The 6,960-nt window shown below is 46.6% G+C and overlaps 1 protein-coding gene across 1 annotated transcript in view; it reads left to right on the top strand.

The window, feature by feature from the left end:
- Positions 1 to 25: 25 nt before the first annotated feature.
- Positions 26 to 6,960, top strand: part of SEMA5A (semaphorin 5A) — a gene marked incomplete at its 3' end in the record, with an annotated part of 517,268 nt that continues 510,333 nt past the window's right edge. The window contains exon 1 of the mRNA XM_017863400.1: positions 26 to 540. The remainder of the gene's footprint in view (positions 541 to 6,960) is intronic.

The raw sequence follows: 6,960 nt of genomic DNA, 5'->3' as shown, positions 1-6,960 counted from the left end.
CGGGCCCAGGCGGCCCCGCGCTCCCCGCCCCGCGCTCTCCGCGCCCGCTCGCCCCGCGCGGATCTACTAGCCGGGAAGGCGGCGCCGGTGGCGGCTGCTCTCGCTGCGCCCGCTCCTGAGCGCTGCTTTCCCGCCGCGGGTGGGCTTCGCAGCTCCTGGCCCGCTGCAGCCCCGGCCCTCCACCTTCCCTTTGCAGGGGAGGCCCGGCCAGTGTGACTCATCCCGGGGCGCTCCCCTCTCCCATCCGCGACTGCCCCGCGGAGCTGTCTCGGAAACCTAACTTTGCCACTTCGCGGGTCGTCACTGCTGGACGCGAACCTGCCCACCCACCGGTTGGCTACGCGCTCGGGGACTGTTCTCGTGGCCCCCAAGCGGGTGCCCTCATTCTGGAGCGCAGCGAGTAGGGGGCGGCTCTGGGGAAGTGGCAGGGGGCGGCTGCAGCTGCTGCTTCCACTTCCCTAGCCAGGTGCTGAAGAGGATCCTCGGAGCCGCTCTGGCCCCCAGGCACTGGATGACTGGCACCAGCGCGCCCCGCACCTGGTGAGCGACCCCCGCCCGATCCCTGCGTGGCCTTGGCCGGAGCCCCTGACCGCGCCGCGCCGCTGGCCGGTACCGGGAGACTGCAGCCGTCGGCTGGTGGGTGGTGCCGATCTCGGGTGGGATCCATCAGCAAGCACCTGGGCGGGGGTTCCGCTTACAGGATTAGGACCACCGTCAGTCCGGGGGCGCCCACAGTTGAGCTAGTGCACAGGTTGGAAGTTTGTGTACCCGCCTGTGCCGAGGTCTGAGCATGGAGAGGTAAGGAGCCGGAGCGTCGCGGTGGGCGAGACGTGACCCCTGCCCAACACCCGGAAAGGTGCGCACACTGGTCTGTGTCCGCACCGGCGCGCCTCCAGGCTCGCCCTGCCGGGAGCCAGGGGCGGGGGACACGGAGGTCGGGACTTGGCGGTCCGTGAGCCGCCACCTCGCAGCCTCGCCGGCTTGGGCAGGTTTTCCTGCTTTCCTTACAGGGGAACCGGGAGGCAGTGGGACTTGGGCTCAACTCCGCCAAGCGCCTTGGTTAATGAAAGACACTAAGGCGGGGATGCAGAGGCCTGGGGAGCCACCAGCCAGGTGGGCTGCAGCTAGGCAAGCGCCTTTCCCCAGGTATCCCTCCGCTGCTCCACGGATTTTACAAACCCTGGCTCAGGGTTTTGGGCCCCAGAGGGAACGGTTTTTCCCAAGATGTGCGTGGGAACAGTCGTGGAGGAGTGATTCCCGCGGCTCGCTTCCCGCGGCGCCCGGTGCCTGGCTCGGCGCGGTCACAGCCTGGTTCTCTGGGCTTTGGCGGGAAGCGCGTTCACCTCCTAGCCCTTTGCTTGCTTTGTACCTGGACGCCACGGCCAGAGTTGGGATTTAACTTTCCTGCGCCTGCGGCGTCCTCGGGATTCCCGGCAGGGGGCGCTGCGAGCGAGCGCTCTGAGGACTAGGAGCCACAGGCAGTTGCTGGGTCCTGGGCGAGTGGGCGGGAGTCCCAGGCAACAAACAGCAGAACCAGGCAGATCTTGCAGTAATTTCATTTTGGGGCCGGAGATTGGGGGAGCTGATCCGGTGGCTATAGAGAGCTGTCAGCCTTGCTGGAAGAGGGGACAGGAAAGGTGGCGGCCAGACTTGAGTGCTCTAACTAGAAAGGTCTCTTCCAGAGAAAAAGATCCCTATAAACTCTTCCTTGTCTGGACATCTGTCTTCCTTGTGACTGTTGCATTTACTCAGAAAGAAATCAAAATTGAGGGAAGATAGCGTGAGCTTTGTTTCATACCGTTCTGTTTTTTAGGGGTACTTTAGTTAACACATCAGGAGTCACAAATGATCTAGTTCGTTTTGAAGAAAGACAAGTTTTACATCTCGCTTACCCAGAAGAGCTCTGTCATAATGCCTGAGTTTGGAATCAGCAGATATGTTATTAATTATAGAGGTAGTCTGTTCATAAGGAGACAGAAACACAAAACCAGACTTTAGTAAGAAAGATTTCTCAATACCTAATTAGGGTTGCTAAATTTGTTGCTAATTAATGCCAGTTTCATTATTTTAGAGAGTGTAATGTTTATCCTGACCACTTTATACAACTTCAGGTAAGGCGGATAATACCTTTAAGTTATGTATAACTGAAATAACTTTCTTGTCTGTGCCTGTATTTATACCAAAAGAAACATGGATTTTTTTTCTCTTCCAAAAGATTTATTTTCTATGTTTGTTTTCATGAAAAAACAGCCCTAAGTGTAATAGTTTGGTTCACTTGAAACACAGATTTTTTTTTCCTTCAGTTTCTTTCTTTTAAAAACTTGGGTTATAGAAGCTTGCTCATCCACATTGCTCCGTGAGGTCACGCTAAGCATTTGTATACACATTGAAGTGTGGGGGTGACAAACTGACATCTATTTTTATGTGCTTTTAGCCAATATGTACTTTTATTAACAGGGAGAAGACAGATGATGCTAATCATTTGATGTCTTTTGTGAATTGCACTAACTCATTTGGTTGTTGTAATGTCAAACAGCTGTGAGATCCCTGCTGCGAGCAAACGCTTTGGTCTCCTGGGTGGTAGAGCTTGTCTCTGTCCGAAAGAAATTTTTGAGATGTTCAGAATTTGGTTAAAATAAGCCTGTGTTCTTCACTGCCGTTTCCCTTTACAATGATTTCATCACGTGTCTTGCGAGAATGAAACACAGAAACTTATAGCACCGAGGCTGTTAAAACGTATTGACCACGAGACCAAAATAAATACAAACACATTTATACAAACGTCTGCATAAATTTTAGAGAGTCAGGGACCTTCTGAAGCCCCATCTGTGGATTTGCAGCAAGAAATTTAGTTCCAGAGTCATGTTAGCCTCTTGCTGAAGGACAAATGTTACAACCAACAAGGCTTTCTCTGTGCTGTGTGCTAGGGGCCCAAAATAACAGATGCCAGCTCTTTGGGGACGATGTCAGATGCTCCTGATGTTAGAGAGAGCTGCGTATCTGAATCGTGACACAGTTTTACTTAACTTGGTGATGAGTTTTAAGAGTTTCCAGTGATTTCTTTTTTGGTCATAAAGTCATTGAAACTGAGTCTTTTCTTTTGATACAAGAAGATGTGGATGAGGAGTAGAAAACCTTTGCTAAATGTCCAGCCAAAAGTATAAAGGCATTGTATTATGTAGACAAGTAATCATGAACTCTACAATTAACTAGCATCAAAAACTCATCCCAGTGAAGAGGTTTGAGTTACAAAGCAGATGGTGTGCAAGATAGAACAAATGAGTTTATAATATATCCCAGTCAAGGAATCCATTTTTATAGTAGTATATGTACAACTATTTGAGTACAGCAGCCCTACATCCTGCAATAAATCCTCCATAATTCTCGATTCTAAAATTATACCAATTTTGTATTTTAAACTGTTTCTGCAATTGTTGCTATAGTTACCCAGACAAACTGCTTGGGGTATAATTATACCAAGGTGACAAGTTTTTATGTGTTAAATAATATTTAAAATGTAAATTATGATGTCTAACAAATTGAGTTACAACTCAGTACAAAGTGTCTAAAGTGAAACCTTGTACATTTCTGCTCACCTGCATCTACTTGCAAATTTATATCAAGAAAGCTAACTGTTTTCTTGAATCATAAAATGAGCATCTATAAGTACTTTCAGTTGTCTTGAGTACAGTTGACAACATAGATAATTTCACATATGTTCTCAGCAACCTTTTAAAATTGAGATGCAGAAGTTTGGTTGAAAATTAGGTTTCTATCACTCTGCTGCCCTGCAGAGATGATCTGTTATAGATAGGGGGCAATCTCCTGTTTCTAATTCCTGTATAGATTGGGAGCAACTTGGGGATAAATTCAGCGGGTGAGATGTGGTTGCTGGGAAGCACTTTGGAGAAACAGATGTGGGTATGCTTGGTAAATATACAGCATATTTTTCAGATGAACTTTTAAAGAATTGGTTATCCAGATATACAAAATCAATTTCTGATAGGGAGAAAAGAAGAAAAAGCAAAATTAAAGTAAGCTAGAATATACATAGACAAACTTTTCAATATAAATGAGCCTACTCAAAACTTGCTTTGATTCAAAATTGAAGCCAAATAGAACAAAACAAATGATAACTTGATCCAAGAGAAGGTATTGGATCATAGGTAATTTATTTCAACATACTAGTATTGACACAATCTTTGCCATCTAAAAGACTGTATAGCTAAGAAAACCTGGCTGTCCATTTCACAGAGTATTTTGAAGCCAGGCAACTTCAAAAGCAAGTCATATTTCACCTTGTGCGTGAAATGTAAAAAAAAGGAGTAACCCAACAGTGGGCTCAAGAACACAAAGTTTTCGCAAAGGAATTGCTGTTGTCATCTTCTTTCTTCTCCTTCTTTTTTGGTCCAAGATTAATGGTTGTTTGACAAGAGCAAAGACAAGCACACTTTATTTCCCTTTCCTACTTTTAAAATGTACTGACATAGTATTGTTGTATTTGGAAAAAATAAAATCATTCTATTTTTAAACTCTTCTTTTCCTTATTGGTTTCCTAGAATTGGTTTCCTGATTAACACTGGGGAAAAAAAAAAAAACTATTTTAAAAGAGAATAATTTTTTTAGAGGATGAATTTATTTTATTATCGAAAGGTCACGAGCCCACTAATCTTTTATCTTACCATCTTCCACCCATTATTTGTCACTGGATTTCTGTAGAATTGGCTAACCTAGGGGTCATGTAGAATAATGAAGGAGTATACACTGGAAAAATGTTATTTTATGTTACATTTTTATGTACAATTGAGAGTAAATCATACTACCGCAATAGGTAATTCAATGACAGATATGTATGATAAATAACAAGTAGAGTGATTCTATCAGAAGCCAACTCTATTGGAGAAATAATGCTGTATTTGCTGAGATGTGAAATTAAGTTATAGGCGAGTGACAATCAGGATAGCACAAGGACAAATTGTTCACAGAAAATCGAGCCTCTTTCAATCAGTTCAAATCCACCCAGTGTTTGACAACGATGTATGATGTACCCATGGAAAGAAAAACAGTCAAGGAAAGCAACTAAGAAAAAAAAAGTTGCTAAGCAGTTTCCTGTGATCTGTCTGCAAAATCATAAAACCGAAACTTCTATTCTCCTGAATCACAGGAGAGATGGCATTCCTCGCAAACCGACTTCAAATAAAATTCCACACAAAGAGCTTTTCTTTCTGTAAAAACAAAACAAAACAACAAAACAAAACTGGAGATGTGACACATCTTGCAGAAGGCCCCCAAAGCTGTTCTGAGCCAGCCACCAAGGCAGCTGACTCCTGCCGGTGCCCCCAGACCTGCTGTGGAAAGAGAACACGTCGGAGGCCAGGGACATTTGTGGTTAGGCATCCTGTAACCAAATGGATTTTAGAATCACAACTGGCTTCTGTGACTCCTTTTACAGGACTGAGATTTAGGTTTGTTGTAAAACTACTGATTTTTTTTTTTTTCTTCTTTTTTTGGAGACAGAGTCTTGCTCTGTCACCCTGGCTGGGGTGCTGTGGCATGATCTCGGCTCACTGCAACCTCTGCCTCTTAGGTTTAAGCAATCCTTATGCCTCATCCTCGCCAGTAGCTGGGATTACAGGTACATGTCACCACACCCGACTAATTTTTTATATTTTTGGTAGAAACTCCTGACCTCAAGTGATCCACCCTCCTTGGCCTCCCAAAGTGCTGGGACTACAGGCGTGAGCCACCGTGCCCGGCCTGATTTTCAAGTTAAGAACACTGTTTGTAAATGGCGGCATAAAGGAAAAATAATTGCTCAGGATGCTAAACTTCTTTGTGTAGCAGATATTATAATGAAGCCATTGTTCATATGGGTTGACGAGTGAGTATAAACTAAGTATGTTTGCATATAAATTCCTAACTCTGGACTTGACTTTAGAAGAAAGTTAGTATTGTAGGAGAGCTGGGTGGAATGAGGAGCAGAAGCCCATGGTTTAATAAAGATGCTTGCCTGGTTGGGCAGGGCCGTGGGAGAAGCCTCCTCGTTGGATTAGGTACTCACTGACAGTGGGGGATCCTGAGGGGACGACTCTCCTGCTCTGCTGGAGAGATGCCAGCAGTGGTGGACGGATTCATGGCCAGAGAATGGGTGGTGTGGGTGGGAGTGGTTGACAGAGTGTAACTGTACCTTTGTGACTGTGGAATTGGGCAAAAGCTCTGTGAGGACCCTGAACACAGCGGTTGGACCATCCAGATGGCCTTGAAGATGACCAACGGCCAGGGGTGGGTCAGAATCCCACATCCGTGTCAGCTCAATGGCTGCTCACTGAGCCCTGTCTTCAAGATGAGGAAAAGCGGAGGTGAAGACAGTAAGGAGGGAGGATTTCTCTTCAAGAATGGCCAGTAATATGCTCGATTACAAAGGAAGGGCCTGAAAATGGTCATTCAAAACACACTGCCTGAACGAGGATCTGGAGAACCATCTGAGGGAAGAAGACAGATGCCCGGGAATTTGCATGCAGTGACAGACCATGCCTGCTAAGTCAGGGTCTGCAGCTTCTGGCATTGGTGCTGCTCGCCTTCAGATGGGTCTGTGTGCCTGAGACCTGCTGTGGGGGTGGAATCTTCAGTTGCAGGAGGGATATGCACCCGAGGCTGGGAACTAGGGAGAGTCCTGTGTGATCCTGGCTCTGGGACCAGCCTTCACTGCTGCCACAGTCCCTCCTTTCTGCCTCCAGCCCCATCCACCTTGCAGCTAGCCTCCTGCCCTTTGCCTGTCCTCTCCTACTTGGAATGCTTTCTGACCACTTTCCCGGGAGGCTCACTGCTACCAAGTCCTGCTGCCTTGAGATCTTTGTTCAAGCATCCCCCCTTCAGAAAGGTGCTCCAAATAGCATGGAAAATAGCCCTGTCCCCTATTTTCTCTCTTCCTTTAGACTCTTCTTTTTCTCTCCGTGTCTT

Source organism: Rhinopithecus bieti, unplaced genomic scaffold (genome assembly GCF_001698545.2).
Source record: "Rhinopithecus bieti isolate Rb0 unplaced genomic scaffold, ASM169854v2 scaffold_70290, whole genome shotgun sequence".
NCBI classification, from domain to species: Eukaryota; Metazoa; Chordata; class Mammalia; order Primates; family Cercopithecidae; genus Rhinopithecus; species Rhinopithecus bieti.
The sequence above is the reverse complement of the archived record's forward strand: the minus strand, read 5'-3'. Positions and strand labels throughout refer to the sequence as shown.